Here is a 22,490-nt window from a genome sequence, read left to right as displayed (position 1 = left end):
TGTTTTTGAATCTCAGTGATCTTTAAATTTTTAATTAAATTATTCTAATGTTTCTGAAATAAAATAAATGCTTCATAAGGTTGAAATAAGAGTTAAAATAAATACTGTAATTATGATGCTTTTTAAAATATAACATGGATCGATTCTTCCATAAATACAATTATTAATATTATTATTGTATGTGTATAACACTATGCCGGATAAAATATTGAATTGAAGTGAAATATAACAGAAGTTTTATTTAAAGCGCTTAAAATCTATTTGTTAACTAAAATATTAATAAATTGATTAGGATGTACACTAACAAATATACTTACATCTGTGCGTGTACCCAGTGATAACATCCCTACTAAACATATACTAGTAAAGTATTCTAAAAATTATTTTTTGTTCTAAAACCACATGTTGTTATCCAAGACATTTTTATCAAGGGGATAAATATGCCAAGCATGTCATAATTTTCATTGCTAAATGACTATCTGTAAGCAGAAAGAAAAGAAAAAAGCTATAGTGTTTGAATGAGTTTTAAGGAGGTCTTCGGCTTTCTTTCTTTTTATGTCCAAATCAGATGAGACTCTTTGCCTAATATGGTAGAAAAAGAAGTAACTCTGGGTCATTTAGCAAAAGTGGACAAAATAATAAATATAAAGAACCTTTGTGGATATATTTTTCTGCTAAGAGATGCATCACAGTCCCCTCAATCTTAATCTCTCTGCAGTCTAAAATCAACATCTGAGGGCTGAGACACTTGAATACATTCAACCTCCTGTTTGACTAGACAGGAGGTTGAATAATGGCTGTTTTATTTAATGACAGTCATTTTTGTATTCAGGTGTTCTTTGTATGTGAAAAAAGAAATGCTTGTGATTCTCCAAAGAGATGATGATTGTTGGCTAGATTCACTGAGAGAAGTTAGGATACATACTAAAACTGAAAAAGGAAAAGGATATGTCACAGACACATGGCAAACAGCATGACTAAATTCTAGATTCTAATTTTTAACAGTTTTGGGGGCCTGCAAACTCATTCTAGGGCTCAATACTATTTTCATAGCAGAAATACATACACAGATGATGTTGGATTTTTATTGTATTAGTATTTTTTAAAATTATTTATTAGCAACTGATTTCTCAACAGAAACTCATCAGGCCAGAAGTGAATAGAATGAAATATACAAAGTCATGCAAAGGAAGGGTCTGAATTGAAGAATACTGTACCCAGCAAGGCTGTCAATCAAAATTGAAGGTGAAATCAGGAGCTTCACAGACAAAAAAGGACTAAGGGAATTTATTACCACCAAACCAGCAATGCAAGAAATGCTAAAGGCTCTGCTGTAAAAAAAAAAAAAAAGAAAAGAAAAGAAATAGGAAGCGAAGAAGGAACACAGGGGTAAAGAATAGGAATGGCGACAAATAAGTACCTATCAATAATAACTTTAAATGTAAATGGATTAAATGCCCCAATCAAAAGACATAGGGTAATGGATTGGATAAGAAAATAAAACCCATATATCTGCTGTCTACAAGAAATCCACCTCAGAAAAAAAGACGCACTCAGACTGAGGGTGAAGGGATGGAAAAGGTTTTCCAGGCAAATGAAACTGAAAAAAAAGCTGGGGTAGCAATACTTATATCTGACAAATTAGATCTCAAAATGAAGGACATAACAAGAGATAAGGAAGGCCACTTCATAATACTAAAGGGAGCAATCCAACAAGAAGAAATAACTCTGGTAAACATATATGCACCCAATACAGGAGCACCCAAATACATAAAAAAACTCCTGGAGAATATCAAGGGAGACATTGACAGCAATACAATCATAGTAGGAGACTTTAATACCCCACTATCACCATTGGACAAATCCTCTAAACAAAAAATCAGCAAAGAAACATCAATCCTAAATGACTCACTACACCAGATGGAATTAATTGACATCTTCAGAACATTTCACCCCAAAGCCACAGAATATACATTCTTCTCAAGTGCACATGGGTCATTTTCAAAGATAGACCATATATTGGGACATAGGCAAAGTCTCTTCAAATTCAAGAAGATAGAAATCATATCAAGCATCTTCTCAGACCACAGTGGCATAAAACTGGAAATCAACTACAATAAAAACAACCCAAAGAAATCAAACACATGGAGACTAAACAGCATGCTATTAAACCATGACTGGGTTACCAGAGAGATCAAAGAAGAAATAAAAAACATCATGGCAACAAATGACAATGAAAACACTACAATCCAAAATCTATGGGACACAGCGAAAGCAGTCTTGAGAGGGAAGTTCATAGCTCTACAAGACTACTGCAAAAAACAAGAAACAATGGTAATAAATTACCTAACCCAACAACTCAAAGAGTTAGAAAAGGAGCAACAAGAAAAGCCCAGTGTAAGCAGAAGGAAGGAAATAATAAAGATCAGAGCAGAGATAAACGACATAGAGACCAAAGAAACAATACAAAAGATCAACAAAACCAAGAGCTGGTTCTTTGAAAAGATAAAAAAGATTGATGAACCTCTAGCCAGGCTCACCAAGAAGCAAAGAGAGAGGACCCAAATAAACAAGATCAGAAATGAAAGAGGTGAAATAACAACAGATCCCGCCGAAATACAAAGGATTGTTAAAAAATACTACGAACAACTCTATTCCAACAAACTGGACAACCTGGAGGAAATGGACATATTCCTAGAAAAATATAACCTTCTAAAACTCAATCAGGAAGAATCTAAACAGCTCAACATGCCAGTAACTATAGAAAAAATTGAAGCAGTCATCAAAGAGCTTCAGGCAAACAAAAGCCCGGGGCCAGACGGCTTCACAGGAGAGTTTTACCAAACATTCAAGGAAGAACTAAAACCTATCCTCTTCAGATTATTCCAAAAAATTCAAGAGGAAGGAACACTTCCAAGCTCCTTCTGTGAAGCCAGCATCACCCTAATACCAAAACCAGATAAAGACAACACAATAAAGGAGAATTACAGGCCAATATCCCTCATGAATGTAGATGCCAAAATCCTCAACAAAATTCTAGCAAATCGAATCCAGCAGTACATCAGAAAGATCATACACCATGACCAAGTAGGGTTTATCCCAGGAATGCAAGGATGGTACAATATCCGCAAATCAATAAATGTGATACATCACATAAACAAATTGAGAGATAAAAATCACATAGTCATATCAATTGATGCAGAAAAAGCATTTGACAAAATCCAACACCCTTTCTTGATAAAAACTCTCAACAATGTGGGAACAGAAGGATCATACCTCAACATCATAAAAACTATATATGATAAACCCACAGCTAACATCATACTCAATGGGCAAAAACTAAAACCATTTCCCCTAAGAACAGGAACAAGACAGGGATGCCCACTCTCACCACTCCTGTTTGACATAGTACTGGAAGTATTAGCCATTGAATTTAGACAAGAAGAAGAAATAAAAGGCATCCAAATTGGAAAAGAAGAAGTAAAGCTGTCCTTATTTGCAGATGACATGATATTGTACATAAAAAACCCGAAAGACTCCATCAAAAAACTAACAGACTTAATAAATGAATTCGGCAATGTAGCAGTATACAAAATTAACGCCAAGAAATCTATGGCATTTCTATACAGTGAACTTACAGAAAGAGAGACTAAACAGTGAACTTACAGAAAGAGAGACTAAAAAAGCAATCCCATTTTCCATCACACCAAAAAAATTAAGATACTTAGGAATAAACCTAACCAAGGAGGTAAAAGACCTATACGCGGAAAACTACAAGACACTGAAAAAAGAGATAGAGGAAGATGTAAACAGATGGAAGAACATACCATGTTCATGGATTGGTAGAATCAACATCATTAAAATGTCCATACTACCCAAAGCAATCTATAGATTCAATGCACTCCCCATTAAAATACCAACGGCATATTTCACAGACCTATAAAGAACTCTCCAAAAATTCATCTGGAATAAAAAAAAGACCCCAAATAGCCACAGCAATCCTGAGAAAGAAGAATAAAGTAGGAGGGATCTCAATACCAGATTTCAAGCTGTATTACAAAGCCACTGTCCTCAAAACAGCCTGGTACTGGCACAAGTACAGACATATAGATCAATGGAATAGAATAGAGAATCCAGATATCGACCCAAACCACCATGCGCAATTAATATTTGACAAAGGAGGCATGAGCATACAATGGAGTCAAGACAGTCTCTTCAATAAATGGTGTTGGGAAAATTGGACAGATACATGCAAAAAAATGGAACTAGATCACCAACTTACACCATACACAAAAATAAACTCAAAATGGTTACAGGACTTAAATATAAGACTGGAAACCATAAAAATACTAGAGGAATCCATAGGCAGCAAAATCTCAGACATATGCCAAAAGAACTTTTTCACTGATACTGCCCCCACGGCAATGGAAGCCAAAGAGAAAATAAACAAATGGGACTACATCAAAATAAAAAGCTTTTGCACAGCAAAAGAAACCATCAACAAAACAACAAGAAACCCCACTGTATGGGAGAACATATTTGCAAATGTTATCACTGATAAAGGTTTAATCTCCAACATCTACAGGCAGCTTATACAACTTAATAAAAGGAAGATAAATGATCCAATAAAAAAATGAGCAATGGACCTAAATAGAATCTTTTCGAAAGAAGACAGAAGGAAGGCCAAGAGACACATGAAAACATGCTCAAAGTCACTAATTAGCCGAGAGATGCAAATCAAAACAACAATGTGTTACCATCTCACACCTGTCAGAATGGCTATCATCAACAAATCAACAAACGACAAGTGTTGGCGAGGATGCGGAGAAAAAGGAACCCTCGTGCACTGCTGGTGGGAATGCAGACTGGTGCAGTCACTGTGGAGAACAGTATGGAGTTTCCTCAAAAAACTGAAAATGGAACTCCCATTTGACCCAGTAATCCCACTCCTAGGAATATATCCTAAGAAACTAGAAACACCAATCAGAAAGGATATATGCACCCCTATGTTCATAGCAGCACAATTTGCAATAGCTAAGATTTGGAAACAGCCTAGGTGCCCGTCAGCAGATGACTGGATCAGAAAACTATGGTACATCTACACAATGGAATACTATGCTGCCATAAAAAAGAAGGAATTACTACCATTTGTAGGCACCTGGATGGAATCAGAGAACATTATGCTAAGTGAAATAAGCCAGTCAATGAAAGAAAAATACCACATGATCTCACTCATTTGGGGATAATGAAAAACATTATAAACTGATGAACAAAAAGATAGATACAGAGGCAGTAAAGCATCAGACAGACTGTCAAATTACAGCGGTAAGGTTAGGGAGAGGTGGGGGAAATAAGAGATCAACTGAAGGACTTGTATGCATGCATATAAGAGTAACCAACGGATGCAAAACATTGGGGGGTGAGGGCATGTATGGGAGTGGGGTGGGGGGGGGCAATGGTAAGATATGTACACATATAATACCTTAATAAAAAAAATTATTTATTGTTGAAAGTATTACATATGTCTCCTTCCCCCCCCCCATTGTTGTATTAATCAGACTTTATATTGAACAATGAATCTAACATTAATTCTTTTTTTAAATGTCTTATTAAATTTATTGGGGTGACCTAGAGATAAACAAGGTGTCCCTAGATAGAGGATTGGATAAAGAAGATGTGGTACATATATATATACAAATATGTTGATATCCTAGCCCCTGATTTGATGGTACTTTCATGTGGGGCATTTGGGAGGTGATTGCACAGGTTTTGAAAGTCATTAAAATTTTATTTCTATAATTAATGACATAGACACTCAGATAAGAGTGATACATGATCATTATCCAGGTGAGGGAGGAAGGGCATTGCAAGACCAGGAGCGCAAATGCAAAAGCCTAGAAGTGATATGAATAGAATATTTGAGATTGCAATTAAAGTGTGACCTGAGCATTAATTTTAAAAATAAGAAATAATACTGATGAGGCAAAATTTGTTGGCAGAATCCAGACCATTATAGAAATTTCCCAAGCAAAGGCATTAAAGTGGAATGGTTCATTTAAGGTAAAACAGTTTATATTCCTGTAATGCTAGAAAACAGTGACAATCCTTGTTCTTAATTTCTGGAATTTTTCCCCAAGAAACATTAGGTTGAAAACATTGTTTTGTCAATCTAGACTAATTGCTTCTATTCTCGCTCTTTCTTCCTTCTCCTCAATCTTTTATTCTAGAGATAAAGAACTTTTCATGGATACAACTCTGCTGTTTTCAATGTATACACACACACACACACACACACACACACACACACACACACATTGTTTTTGATGCAAATATGTGTGTGATAGTACTGGTCTCACTCACTTAATTCTAAATTGCCCAGACTATATCCATACTCCATACCAAGGAATCCAGTCAGCAGGGATCTTCAAAACAATCAGACCTTCATGAAAATGGTCTCAATGTGCCTGGTTTAGTCTGGAGAGTTTATTACCGATTCTGCATTATCACAATGAGAACATTCTAAATTTTTTTTAATTTGTAAATATTCTTATTCTCTAAAGTCACTTTTACACATTTCAAATAAATAAAAATAAATAGATTTTTAAAAGATAATTTGAATCTTAACACATTTGTTTAATATTGAACCTTTTTAAAAGCTCAATTCAGGTAAGGCTTTATGAGAAGTGGGTATAATTTAGTTTGTCAATATTTTCCTAATAATTTCCCTTTGAATATTACAACTAAATATTGATAATTTTAATTAAGTATATTTTATAAAACATGAATAATTCAAACTGTAAAGCAGTAGAGAGAGTGATTGCTTTATAAATGATTTATTTCAATGTAATCAGACATGTTTTAGAATAATCACAATTTGGGGGTAAAATATATAAATTAGACTGAATTTAAGAAAAGACAGGAGACAGAAGAGGCTTTTAAATATAGCTGATGAGATTAAAAATGATCAATTAATGTTTCAAACCTAATTTTGTAACATAAACTACTATTTATTATAGTTTTATTATCAAATTATAATGGCTTTAGGCTTTTTCCAAGAAAAAATTTCAGCTTGTATGGAAAAAAAAATCTTACTACACTAAAAATATTCAAAACAATACATTTATGGGAGCAATGAGACAGGAGTTTCAAAACCTCCTTTGAAAAGCTGACCTACATACAGGGTGGAATAAAAGTCAAGTTGGTTTACAGTTGTTCATATGGAAAATAGTACAATAATTAATAAATAGTAACACAAGAATAAACTCTGTGTTTTTCATACTCACAACTGTAACCTACTTTTGTTCACCTGTATTTGGGTCAATATATATTTTTAAGTGTCTCTTTGAAGTGGGCAACACTCTAGAAAACTGAATTTACCAACTTTTGGTGTCAAACATTAATATCAATAATTAAAATTTTAAAATGCATTTCATGTAAATGTTCTTTAGAAACTTGCTCAAGTATAAAGGAATAAAAGAGAAAGTTTAACTTTGAGATGTCAATTATAGATTCCATTGAAAATACTATATAGCATATTAAAATATTCAAAACTTCATTTACATAGAAATTATTATGTAAAATGTCATTAAAATGACCAATTCTCCTGATAATCAATGTTCAATGAAAGAATGGACAAGCTCAATATTTAAAGAATCTTTCAATGTACTGCCAATCTCCTAAATAAAGACTTTTAATTATTTCGGCACATCCTAATTTATCATTCAATGCAAAAAAGAAAATGATCCAAATAATACAATTGGTTTTAAAATATCTTGATATACATAGAAAGCATGTGAAGTATGAGAAGTAGAAATTGTTAGAAGTTTTAAAACAAATTTTAATAAGGAATCTCAATTTATTTTGAGGGAGTTAGTTCTCACAAAGTAACTTTACCTCTGTGTTTAATTTTCAAAATAGAAATTATGCTATCCCACAGTTTGCTAGGAATATAAAATGAGTATATATATATATATATATATATATATATATATATATATATATATATACACACACACACACACACACACACTAGAGTCCCGGTGCATGAAATTTGTGCATGGAGGGGGTTCCTCAGTCCGGCCTGCACCTTCTCCAATCTGGGACCCCTTGGGGGATGTCTGACTGCCGGTTTAGGCCCATTCCCTGTGGCCAAATCCCACCAGGATCGGGCCTAAACCGGCAGTCAGATGTCCCTCTCGCAATCTGGGATGACTGGCTCCTAACTACTCACCTGCCTGCCTGCCTGCCTGACCACCCCTAACCCCTCTGCTTGCCTGCCTGATCACCCCTACCTTAGCCCCCTGCCAACCTGATCACCCCGACCTTGCCCCCCTGCCTGCTTGATCGCCCCTAACTGCCTCTGCCTGCTGGCCTGATTGTGCCCCCAACAGGCCTCCCCTGCCAGCCTGGTCACCCCAACTGCCCTCCCCTGTCAGCCTGATTGCCTCTAACTGCCTCTGCCTTGGCCCCCACCACCATAGCTTTGTCCGGAAGGAAGTCAGATGTCTGGAAGATGGCCAGTTGACCTCATCTAATTAGCATATTACCGTTTTATTGATAGATTATATAGGATAGGATTGCTTAAATGGGGAGGAAAAACCTTTTTCAGCAAGAGGACATGCTCTTGGCAGACAAAAATACATAATCCCTATATCTGGACTGATAGCCAGCCATATGCACTATACTGCCAAACCACTCATTAAAAAATTGAATCACTTTCTTACACCTTACACCAAATAGCTGTTGCCCTTAAAACCCTTCCTCAGCCCCCACCTTAGGTTCTGCCTTCTCAGTTCACCAAGATTAGGTTCTAATTGGTCGGTTTCTATGCCAGTCAGCATCAAAAGCTCCACCTCCTATGCAGCCATTGGCTCCTTGCAATTTACCCAGATTTGGTTCTGATTGGTCGATTTCTATGCCAGTCAGCATCTCCAGGCCTATCTCCGGGCCTGATTGTAGAGGTGGGGCTGATCAGCAACTGCCCCAGGCTGCTGGCAAGCAGCTGAACTGCTGACCTCTGGGAGGGAGAGAGAAGCAGGCTGGCAGGGGAGCAATTAGGCATCAATCAGGCTGGCAGGGGAGTGGTTAGGGGGTGATCAGACCCTGCTTCTCTCTCCCAGCCTCCCCAGGAGCCGCTGCCACTGCTGATCAGCCCCACCTCTCTCTCTCTCTCCCCGAGAGGTCAGCAGTTCAACCTGCTCACCTGCAGCACAGGCAGCCTGGCAAATGGTCTAGCCTCCAGTCGTTGTGGATGTTACAACTCTTACTTACTCTCTCTCTCTCTATCTATCTATCTATATCTATATCTATGTCTATGTCTATGTCTATGTCTATATCTATATCTATATCTATATCTAAACACAAACCATATAATTTTTCTTTCAGTGACAATTGCTAAATTGAGCATAATGCTATTGTTGTGGAAAAGCCCCAAGAGTCTAAATTCAGATTGATTCTAAAAAACTGACATGTAGCCTTATTCAAATTCATATGAGTTTTAATAGGAGAAACTTGCATGGGCAAAGCAGCTGCACTCCCAGGGATGGCCGCTGGGAAGAGATCACACCCTCCCAGGATAGGATCTACTTTTTATAGGGGGTTAATAGTGACACCAGAAATTTGGACTGGAACCTCACCATGTTCCCCAGGGCAGGATGGCTTCCCAGACTCTTGTCTGGTGGAATCGAAGAATGAAACCATGGATGAAAGGTGGTATAGAAAAGGTGGAAATTTATTGAGAAACAAGCACAGACTCCCACGTGGGAGGGGGAAAGAGTCCCACTGAGTCCCTTTTTCCTACCGTTTATAAAGGCTGCAGATCTTTGTGCCTTGATATCCCCTCTGATTGGTCACTATTCCCCTTTGATTTGGTTACTATAACAACTCCTGAGCTCAAGTCCCAGGTGAAGTATGTGAGATTCCCTCCTTCTTCTCCCTTATTGTTCTCCTTTTCCCTCTGGGCTTTCTTCCTCCCTTTATTTTGTAAATGTGTACCTTTTGCTACTTCCAGCTCCTTTATTATATAGAAATGTAACTTCTGCAGCTCCCAACTCCCTTGGTATGGAAATGTACCCTTTTGCAACTCTGTAGTCCTGTGCTTCTTCCATAGACCCCTTAATTCTTCAAATTTCCTAAACCTGCCTATTTTACCTCTAAAAACTCCTAATTTACACTAAAAACTCCTTTTAATAGTAAAAGTATATGGTGGGCAGTCATGTAGATCACCAGAAAGAGCAATGCATCTCTAAATTAATAGATTACATCAGGCAGTTATCCACACTACACATTCATTAACTTCCTTCTTGGAGCCAGATGTTTATCTTTGGCCTCGGGGCAGCGTTCCAGTGTTCTGAATATGCAGGAAAACCTGAGGCTACAGAGTGTCAAAACAATCACAGATTAAACAGAGTCCAAGGTGTTACAGACCCTTTAGAGCCGTATTGCATCTTCTAAGTGAGTTCCCATTCAGGTGTATTGTAGGATAATTTTATACATTAAATTAGATAAGTTAATAAAATAAATAACAAAGTGTGTGATATATTGTCAGCACTGAATAAAAATAAACATTTCACAGTAAGAAAATAGTAACATACCACTTTGAACTATTTATATCATTTTGTAAAGACAAACATCATGTGGAAATATAACACATGCTGTTTAATGAATGTAGAATATACTGTTTGAGATGCATTTTCAGTTTTCTTATATGTTTCCTATGAAAATCCTAAAAATTAATATTAATCAACAAACATCTTAGCCTAAAATTTGTTTCTTAGAGCTCTTAGTCTTCCTCCTAGTCTCTTTGGTCTCTATAGCAGAAACATTAGTACAGACTGCTTCTCCTTTAAAAGAATCTACTATCAAAGCCAGGTCCACATTTAACAAGTATATGGTTGCTAAAGTGTCTAATACTTCAATTAAAAAATAAAGGTAATAAAAATAGTTATTAAAAATTGAAATTTGCATCTCATTGTTGTTTTGACTGTATGTGTGAGAACATAATCCTTCATTCAACGAATTGTTAGCCGGTTGGCACACAGGGACTAAAGTGAGGATATAGATAGTGACAGACTTGCTTTCTCTCAGTGTAAATGAAATATGAGTTTGCCAAATAATTGAAATAGAAGTTCTGGGTCTCTAAACTATGCTGAAGAAGTTATATAATTTGATGAGACAATATAGGGCAAAGAGGCAAATATAGAAGAAAAATGTAATTTACCTACTGTAGCTCATTTCCTCAAAGCTGAAAGGTTTATTAAACATTCTATAATGTAAAGTGTAAAGATGTCTGCTTTAAAAAACAGATTTCTGTTATTTCTTCACTATTCCAAGATTGAGTTTCATCATGGCTTTCTATTCACTAACTTCAAAGTCCAGTTAGAGCTTAATCAGTCTTTTCTTTCTCTTTCCCAGTGGAGGAACATTTGTAAAACTAGATGAGAATCAGGTCTAAATTGACAAAGCTCAAAACCCAGTAAGTAATATAGGTACTGAGTGAAGAATATGATAAAGCCAGGTACTTTTGGAATTAGTAAAAAAGAGAAACTACAAAGTGAAAAATAAAGACATAAAAGGTTAGAAATGAAGTCTGTCTGAGCTTTTTCACTCAGGGTCAAAGTGACTTTTTAGTGCTGTGATAACCAGGGATTATGAGATAAAATGATGTTAAAATCACAAGGAAAAAATAGCCTTGACACATTTGCTTTGTCTCTGTGCCTTATTTCATATCTATCAGAGCCAGTATAAATGACAATTACAGATGTTTTGCTGGATGTTTCTTCTTTTGTGAGAAGAAAGGGAATATATATGAATAACAGCATTGAAGAAAAATAAAAACTATAGACTTTGTGCAAGATATTAAGTCATATTAGACTTAATGCCTTCTGAAGAATTTCCAGTGGTGTAATTTATTAGACAAAATAATTCATTCTACTGTAACAATTTTGGACATGTATTTTTAATATCTGAGGAAAATAATGGTAATGCAAGTAATATAATTAAATATAGTCTTAGCTTTAAAATATATATTTAATTTATATATTTTTAAAAGATATATTTGATATTCTGTAAATTGTCTTAAAAAAAGATCTGGTGTTTATTATAATGCACCCCTCTTTTAATGAGAAAACCTGGAATACACTATATAAAGTGTATAATTAAAGATTCAATTTACTCTAAAAATTAGTTTTGGAGAATAGTAATTGATACAAGATTGTGAAACTAGGTCAGTACTTTCTGTGTCTCTGATTGCAATTCATATACGTAAGTCAGGGGAAATAGCCATTATTGAATCTTCCAAAGTTTAAATTGTTCAGTTAAAGTTAATTATGTCTTAAAAACTTTACCAGTGTTATGCTAGGTTTGTGGATAAGTAAATAAAGGAGCAAAGCCCTGATTCTTAAACAACTCAAAATATTATTGGAGAAAAAAAATACCCATAGAAAATGAAAATTCTTTGTGATTGAGGATGGATGAAACAAGGTAAGAGCCCAGCATAGGAAGAAATAAATGCATGTTTACAATCCACTCTGGCCTCTCATGACTTTAAGATACACCACAAATCATGAACATGGCTATCAAGGTACTGTATTATCTGGCTCTTGAGTGATGTGACCCTTGCTTATTCTTTCAGTTTTATAATATTACTAGCGGCCCGGTGCACGAATTCGTGCATGGGTGGGGTCTCTTGGCCTGGCCATTGATTGAGGCCTATTGGAGGGAGGTGGCTGGGAGGGGGGAGGGACCAAGGGAGGTTGGCTGGTGGGCCCCCTAGGGGGAGGCCGGGTGGGCAGGGGGGGCCGCTGGCTGGGGGCACACTGACCACCAGGGGGCAGCTCCTGCTTTGAGCATCTGCCCCCTAGTGGTCAGTGCACATCATTGAGAATGGTCAACCAGTTGTTCCAGTCATTCTGGTCGTTCTGGTCATAACAGTCACTTAGGTTTTTATATATATAGATGTGCACTCACAAAATTCTAGCCACACTTTCTGTCAAATGCTAGAATAAACCAGGATTGTTCCTCTTGATTGGAGCTTTTGCTATTCCTTTATACAGAAATTAATTCTTTATCATCCTTTCCTTAGGTGTCTCTTTCTTTTTCCCTTCAGGTGTCATTATTGATAGCAACCATTCAGAAAAACTTTCTCCTCTTCTCTACTTACAACAGCCTCTCTGCCCATTATTTTTTAATGGATGTATCCTTTTTGTTTATATAGTAACTAGAGGCCTGGTGCACAAAATTTGTGCACAGGGTTGGGGAGTCCCTCAGCCCGGCCTGCACCCTCTCCAATCAGGATCCCTCGGGGGATGTCCAACTACCTCTTGCAATCCAGGACTGCTGGCTCCTAACTGCTCACCTGCCTGCCTGCCTTGCCTCGCACTCAGGACCCAGGATTCCCTCCTCCAGCTGGTCACAGGCACCTGGGACCTGGGCTTCCTTCCCTCTGGCCAGTCGCAGGCACCCAGGACCCAGGCTGGCTTTGCCTGGGCTGGACCCAGCCACAGGGGACCATGGGTGGGTGGCTTTGCCTGGGCTTCAGCCACAGACACTGGCACCCAGGACCGCAGGGCAGGCGGCTTGTCCCTCTCCCAGGCTGCAGCCCCAGCCGCTGGTGCCCGAGACCATGGGGGTGGGTGGCTTGTCCCTCTCCAGGGCCACAGCCTGGCTGGTCCCATTCCTCTCTAGCAAGCTCCTTTGTGTCTGGCTGGTTCCCATTCCTCTCTCCCCAGGGTTGAGTGTCTGAGCCATTATGAAGTTACAGTGTGATGACCATTTGCATATTAGCTTTTTATTATATAGGATTCTTTATTCATTTGTCCCTTTAGTAAGTGACCATTGACAAGTTTCATCAGTCTTTCAAGAAACAGTTGTCATTTTTCTGTGACCTAACAATCGGATTGCCCCCATACTTGGCTCACAGAGCAATGCAAATAGCACTGGGACCGTATAGTTGTCGCAGGTTCCTTGTCTAATGTGGTTGTCATCCCCATTAGAATTGGTATACTATGATGGCAAAGAACTCATTTTATTTTTATTTTTTGCTATGTCATCCTCAATTCATAGCATAGTATCTAGCTGCCCCAGTTTCCTCATCTGTACAAAGGTGATGGCTTATAATTAAGGGTGATTTTGTGACTGACATGAGAAAATGCATCTAAATGTTATAAAGAGTGCTAGGCTGTAGTGATTGCCAAAAATGTTAATTATATAGATACTAGAGGCCCAGTGCACAAAATTCGTGCACTGGAGGGGTGTCTCTCAGCCCAGCCTGCAACCTCTCCAATCTGGGACATCCCTCTCACAATCTGGGACTGCTGGATCCTAACCGCTCACCTGCCTGGCTGCCTGATTGCCCCTAACCACTCTGCCTGACAGCCTGATCACCCTCTAACCACTCCCTTGCTGGCCTGATTGACACCTAACCGCTCCCCTGTTGGCATGATCTCCCCAAACTGCCCTCCCCTGCCAGCCCAATCACCCCCAACTGCCCTCCCTGCAGGCCTGGTCACCCCCAACTTCCCTCCCCTGCCGGCCCTCTTGTGACCAAGTGGGGGCATCCATCTTGTGGCAGCCATCTTTTGATGATGTGGGACAACCATTTTGTGGCAGCCATCTTGTGACAACATGGGGGCTGTCATCTTGTGATGGCCATCTTGTGATGACATGGTGGTGCCCATCTTGTGACGATGTGGGGTGGCCATCTTGTGATGACGTGGGGGCAACCATCTTGTGACTACATGGGGCAGCCATCTTGTGACAATGTGGGGGTGGCCATCTTGTGACATGAGGGTGAGAAGGTCAATTTGCATATTACCTCTTTATTATATAGGATTTTTTCACAAACCAAATCTTCATGCTAAAAGTGTTTGATTACAAAAATGAATAAATATTGTGTTAAAAATACATTCAGTATATAGAGATACAAAAGTTTTATATATTTTATATATTGGATACCAATGATCTAATTTATATACTTCATGGACAATATACACATATAAATATTCAATAATAATCAGTGTTACAGGTAACAGAAATTTCATATCTATTGAAATACTCAATGTGGCTTTCTATTTGAATACAATTTTGTCAAATATCATCAAATTAACAATAAACAATAAAATGAATAAAATAAACACATATTTCTGACTCTTTGCCTATGTGTGTGTGTTTGTGTGTATGTGTGCGTTCATTCAATTTAATGTGATGGCCTAGCATAAAACTAAAATTGGCTTTAATGTAACTTGAACTTGTAAATAAAAATATGCTATTATTAGACAAATGTAAAGTTAAAAAAGTTGTATTTTACTAAATGTCCAATTATAGGCTGACATGTTTTCTTCTCATTATCAGACTGTCTATAAAAATTTAAATTAACATAATGATGAACAATTATAAAACATCTTTGGAAATCAAAATAGCCTGCATCAGTACTGCTTTCTTAAAAAACTGATATTGTAATTATTTGAATAATATACATACCTGTATTAATCCTATGGTATTATGATCACAAGTGACAAGGAAACTGAGAGCAGTTACAGATATTATACCACTCATTTCTAAGGAAAACTAAATATAAAGCAATGCATTTAAAATAGTAAATTTGAAAAAATAGAAGAATTCCAATACTTTTTAAAGGACCTTTTGTTACAAATGGTATTATTTCCACTATTGAAACTTAAGGCTTGGCAAAATAGTGATTCTAAGTGGGAGAGAAATTTCAAGTGAGGAAACACTTCTAAGTTGAAACAATGATGCAATGCAAAACAGGAGAAGGAAGGAAGAGAATGTTAGTGAACTGGAGAAAGTAAGGAAGATTTGAAGAAGTTCCCTAAACATACTGTTTACACCAAACTCAAGCACACCGTTAGGCTACAACTGGTCCTGAAAAAGTTTTTCTGAAACATAATGCTTTTCAATGTATTTAAGCTGTCATTCTTTCATTTGGACATTGTTGAAATTATGACATTTCATTTTCATAACTTTATAAAAAGTAATGAAATAATGGCATTCTGTTTTATCTTTTCCCCTATCATATTTCATATAATCATTTTCTAAATAACACTTTCTACTGCTGTTGATTGCTCTCTAAATTAATTAAGTCTTCTTGTGATTTTTAAATATTAGTTTTCCATGCTTCTTTAACAATTTTATGCTCTATTTTCTCAATTAGTATTTATAGCTATGGGCAATATGCTATAATGAGGAAGGTTCATAGGTTATAGATTACGATTTTAACCTAAATGAGGACTGATTGCTTAGATGCATTTGCATAGTAAAGAAGAAATAGACAGATTTATTGTAATCTTTTCTATATTCTATTTTCCTTCAGGTTTTTATGAGACTTAATTATGTCAATACAAAAATATTTTCAAGTATAATATGCCTTGGAGGAAAATAAGATAGAAGCAATTAATAATTTAAGAAGTCAGCCTAATATTTACTCTTCTTTTAACTTTTCCAATTTTATTAATGCACATTCTTACAATTCTCCAAGGATGTATTTAATATTTTAAAAAATATATTGGGAAACATTTAAATTACCCTGATATATATATATATATATATATATATATATATATATATATATATATATATATTAGAGGCCCAGTGCATGAAATTCTTGCACTGTGGAGGGTGTCCCTCAGCCCAGCCTGCACCCTCTCCAATCTGGGTCCCCTCAAGGGATGTCTGACTACAGGTTTACAATGTATTAGGCCCACAGGGATCAGGCCCAAACCTGCAGTCAGACATCCCTCTTACAATCCGGGACCACTGGCTCCTAACCGCTCACCTGCCTGCCTGATTGCCCCCTAACTGCTCCCTTGCCAGCTTGATTGACACCTAACTTCTCCTCTGCTGGCCTGATTGCCCCCAACTACCCTCCCCTACTGGCCTGATCACCCCCAAGGCTTTTATTAGTATAGATATGACCCTTTACAGAAAATTTTACTAACCCTGCTTTACAATAAGGGCTTGACAATTGAATCATTGAGACCAGACACAAAGATTTTCTTTCTTTGAATAGTGGAGGGAATAATTATCTTGTCTTTAAGTTGCCCTGAAATTAAAATGAGATAATGACTTAGAAAATTATAAAAGCACCATATAAAGACAACCATTTTTTCATGTACTGAAAAGACAATAAAGTGGTAAAATGAAAAACACTATTTTTATTCTTCCCCTTCCTTCCTTTATAGCCTTTATTTAAACTTTGAAATTTATAAAAATTTCACTCCTATGTTCATTTCTTTACATTCAATATTATTTTGTATTGGTTTCAGGTTTTATATCAGTTACAGAATAGTGGTTAGACAATCATATACTTTACAAAGTGTTCCCCGAAATTTCCAGTACCCACCTGGCATCATACCATCATTACAACACTATTGACTGTATTCCCTATTTAAGTGACAATGGGTTTACAGGTTCCTTCCAGTCTTTCTTTTGTGTTGTTCGCCTTTCCTTTTCTTTCTCACTTCTTCCCTCACTTTCCTTATATAGTATCTCAGTTGGCCATCAAAGCTCAGTGAAGGCACTGGGACACCCTTAATCCATTTACAGACCAGGAAACTGAGGCCAGTTCCAGTTGGCTGTGGACTTGACTCAGCGCACAGGGAGCCCTCAGAGCCATGCTCTCTGCCCTTCCTAAGGTCTCATGGCCCCTTCCCAGCACGTAGGCCTTCTTTTATAGAACACTGTCAGCTTTCTGAAGAACAGGATGACCCTGTAAATAACATGGTGGTCAATGGCATGATCCTGACATTGCTTAGGAAAAACTGTTTTGTCTTGGGTTACTTGCTCTGCAAAAACAGGATATGGTTAATGTGCTTAAAAATGGTCCTGCACAAAGGGTCGGGGCTGCTCTCTGGACTCCCTGCGTGGAGAACGGCAGAGCAGTCACCAGCTGGCTAGCTGGCCAGCCGGCTGGCTAATAAAGGCTCCCTAAATTTTAATTTGGTCTGGACTCCAGTGGTCGTTCACTTGCGTTTGCTTCACAACACCCTCCACTGAGGTGGCACCGCCCCTCAACCCCTGCTTCAGGGCTGCAGGTCCTTACCCCTCCGCCCGGGTGTCCTTCCATGCCCCTTGATCCCTGGCCGGGCCCACCCGCATCTTGGGGCCACTGCAGAACCTCTCTCTCTCTACAGGGGAGGCAGATCCCTGCCCTCGGTCTCCGCAAAGTTGTGAATCTGTGGCCAGAGGCCCGGTCTGGGTTTCAGCAACCCCATGCCTGCGATGTTCCCAGGGCCCGGCCACGCCTCCCTGGGCAGCGATGTTCCATGGTCCTCTCCTGGGGGCCCCACAGGAGTGGCTAGGTGGGCCTGCTGCCCCTCCTGGGGTCTGCAATGGACCCGGACCCCTTGGGTGGCATCTGGTGCTGCCCACCCCACCTCCCCCGGCCCCGATGGACTGGTACAGTGTGGGTGGCGTCTGGCACTGCCCACCTGGTCTCCCCCACCTTCGATGGACCCAGACACCCAGGAGAGGGCCATGGCACTGCCTGCCCGCCTGTGTATGAAAATTAACTGCCATCTTTGTTGGGTTAATTTGCATACTCAGTCTGATTGGCTGTGGGCATAGCGGAGGTACAGTCAATTTACATGTTTTTCTATTATTAGTAAGACATATATATATTCTATCTAATAAAAAAGTAATATGCAAATTGACCGTCACTCCAACAAACAAGATGGCTGCCCCCATGTGGACACAAGATGGCTGACCCCATGTGGACACAAGATGGCCAGCAGGGGAGGGTAGTTGGGAGGGACCAGGCCTGCAAGGGATGGCAGTTGGGGGTGACAAGGCTGCAGGGGAGGGCAGTTAGGGGCAAACAGGCTGGCAGGGGAGCAGTTAGGCATCAATCAGGCTGGCAGGGGAGTGGTTAGGGGGTGATCAGGCTGGCAGGCAGAAGTGGTTAGGGGCAATCAGGAAGGCAGGCAGGCAAGCAGTTGGGAGCCAGCAGTCCTGGATTGGGAGAGGGATGTCCGACTGCCCGTTTAGGCCCGATCTTACTGGGATCGGGCCTAAACGGGCAGTCGGACATCCCTTGAGGGGTCCCAGATTGGAGAGGATGCAGGCTAGGCTGAGGGACACCCCCCCGCCATGCACTAATTTTGTGTACTGGTCCTCTAGTGTGTATATATATATATATATATGTGTGTGTGTGTGTGTGTGTGTGTGTGTGTGTGTGTATGTACATATATATATATGTATGTATCATCTCTGTTCCAAGGTTTATTGGCCAACATTATTTAAGTTTTCTGAATCTCAAATTATCTTTTCCCTGAACTCCCCATGTCTTGAATGAACTTATTTATTTATTTAATTACTTTATTTTGTTATTGACACTATTACAGATGTCCCCAACCTCCCCATCCCCCCCCCCCACCATTTGGGCCATCTGCACCCAGTCTCTAACCCCCCTTTCCTCTGGCCATCATCACACTGTTTATGTTCTTTGGGAAAATGTTAGCATCCATGAAACTGGAATGATGGGTTGAAAGATTTTTATAATCTTAATTTGATAATCTGATAGATAACTAACCATCAAGTTTAGAAGAGCACTATTTTTCTGTTTAATTTATGTAGAGTTATTTTATAATTGCTTTTAATATTTATTATATTTTATTATTTTTTAATATTTAAAGTCATTTTAAGTGACTTAAACATACTGTACTTTGTAAGAAAAATATATTTTGTTAAAAATATGGAACAATTCATTAAATCTGTGGTTAAGTTAAAATATTGTCAGAAACTAGAGATCAGGGCTCCTAGGAAAAACTAATCATAATAAATAGTCACCAAACATTTTCAAAATTTATATTCCAGAGAACACCCTTTAATTGGCCTTTTTTTTTTTTTTTGTAATCATCACCCAAGGATACGTTTGTTTGTTTGTTTGTTTGTTTAATTGATTTGAGAGGGAGAGAGAGAACCATTGATGAACATTGGTTGGTTGCCTCTCTACTCACCCCAACCAGGGATTGAACCCTCAACTTGGATAATTGCCCTGACTGAGAATCATACACTTGACCTTTTAATTTATGGGATGATATTCAAACTGACTGAGCCAACTGGCCAGGGTAATTGGCCTATTTTTTTAAGTTATAGTTTTTCCTCTATTTTTTGTTGTTGTTGTTGTTCAAAAAATATGTGCACCTTGATGATCTTCTGGAGAAATGTAACTGTAGTTTGAAAAAACTAATTTCTTATTCAAAAGAAAATTTAAATATTTTTACCAAAAAAAAGTTTGAAAAGAATTCACCATCATCATAATTCTTTCACTTCTCAAAATCTTTTCAAACTATTATCTTTGATATTTTAATAGTGACCCAATTGTTTATTGTCTTGGTGGCATAGCGGGTAATTTTTATCATACAGGCAGCAGAAATAGACTTTGATGAAATTCAGCAAAAAATAGTTTCATATGTTACTATTGAATTAACCAAAGTACCATTCAACTTGTACCAAAAATCTCAAATGCTAATTAACAATCTCCATTCAAAATAACACCAAGGAACTAGTCTGATGAAGACACAATTACATTAATGTTGAGTACCTCACCTTACAGATTTTACCACTTGAATTGAATATGAGATTATGCTGCAAGCCCCATTACTACAGTACCACAAAAAATGCTGCAGTAACAGTACAACTATGTCACCAAAAGGACAGGCAACAACAAAATAAATTACATCAAAAATTAATTTTTTTATCATCAAAACAGTGAAAGATAATTCACACTCAGGAAAAAATTCAAACTATGTCTCATAAGGAACATAGATCCAGATAATATAAAAAAACTCTTACAACTTAATAAAAAGACAAATAAGACTACTAAAATGAGCAAATAGTTTGAAGTGACCTTTCTCAAAAGAAATACAAATAGCCAGCAAACACATGAAATATATGCATTGTTATTAATCCTTAATGAAATACAGATCACAAATACAAAGCAATGCTATTTCACATCCACTAGCATGGCTACAATCAGAAGACAGAGTGTATCAAGTGTTGAGGACAATGTAGAACAACTGAAACACACATATCCTGCTAGTGGACTGATACAACCAACTTGAGAAATTATTTGGCATCTTTAAAATTTTTAAATATATATTTACCATACAATGCAACAGTTTTTCTTTTAGATGTATTTTCTAAATAAATGAAAACATATGAACACCAAAAATTTTATACAAAATGTTTATATTAGCATTATGCATAACAGCAATATCTAAAATTTCCAGAATAGCCCAACATAGAAAGTAGATTAGTGGTTGCCTATGGCTGAAGAAGTGACTGCTAATAAGTATGTTATAAGTGATTACAATATCCTAAAATTAGGTTTTTGGGACAATTATACAACTCTGAAAATAATGAGAAAATATTGTATTGCACACTTTAAGTGGCTGAATTTTATGGTACTGTATCTCAAAAAAAGGTGTTAAAATACATATGATCCATGAGAAAAGGTGCTATTTATTGGGCATATATAAAAACTAGAGGCCCGGTGCATGAAATTCGTTCACAGGTAGAATCCCAAGGCCTGGCTGGCTATCAGGACCCCCACTGGCACCCGCCTTGGCCAGCCTGGTGCTGTCCACTCACAGGCCCAACCCCCCCGCCACCACGGCCGGCCACCTCCCTCTGTGGGGTGACCAGTGGTGTGATCAGGAGGCCCCCTATAGTATCCGTCTTGGCTGGCCTGGGGCCTGCAGGCTGGGGGAAGCTCCTGCATTGAGTGTCTGCTCCTTGGTGGTCAGTGCATGTCATAGCGACTGGTCATTCCACCAGTTGATCGATTTGCATATTAGGCTTTTATTATATAGGATAGTATTGTACAGTAACTGAGATATGGTATGTAAAGTGTTTTTTAATCTCTCTCTCATAGGTAAATGATGTAATAAAGGGTTAGGTGGTTTATTAAAATAATTAAATAAAAATAAGACTACATTATATACATTTATAATGTTAGTCTTTCTGAAATATTGCCACCTCAATACAATAAAATGTCTATTTTTCTGTAGAGGTATTCATTGCATTAAGGTCTATTTTATTTTATAACAGTTTAGGCATTCCAATTCTCTTTGATTACACTTTATATAGTACACTATGTCTCATTCTCTTAAACTTTCAAAGTCTTTGAGTATTTGAATCTAAAGTTTATCACAGGTAGAAGGCAGACAGTATATCATTAAATCATCTTTTCTTTTTTATCCAATCTGGTAACTTTTGCCTTTTCAATAGAATGTTTTCCATTTCCATTTAATGTAACTATTTATAAGTTGAATGTATACAGTTGAATGTGTATATATATATATATATATATATATACCAGTATATATATACATATATATATACATATATATGTATATATATATATATATATGTATATATATATGTGTGTGTGTGTGTGTGTGTATATATGTATATATATATGTGTGTGTGTGTGTGTGTGTGTATATATATATATATATATATATACACTAGAG

Source organism: Plecotus auritus, assembly GCF_963455305.1.
Source record: "Plecotus auritus genome assembly, chromosome: 3".
Classification (NCBI taxonomy): domain Eukaryota; kingdom Metazoa; phylum Chordata; class Mammalia; order Chiroptera; family Vespertilionidae; genus Plecotus; species Plecotus auritus.
The sequence above is the reverse complement of the archived record's forward strand: the minus strand, read 5'-3'. Positions refer to the sequence as shown.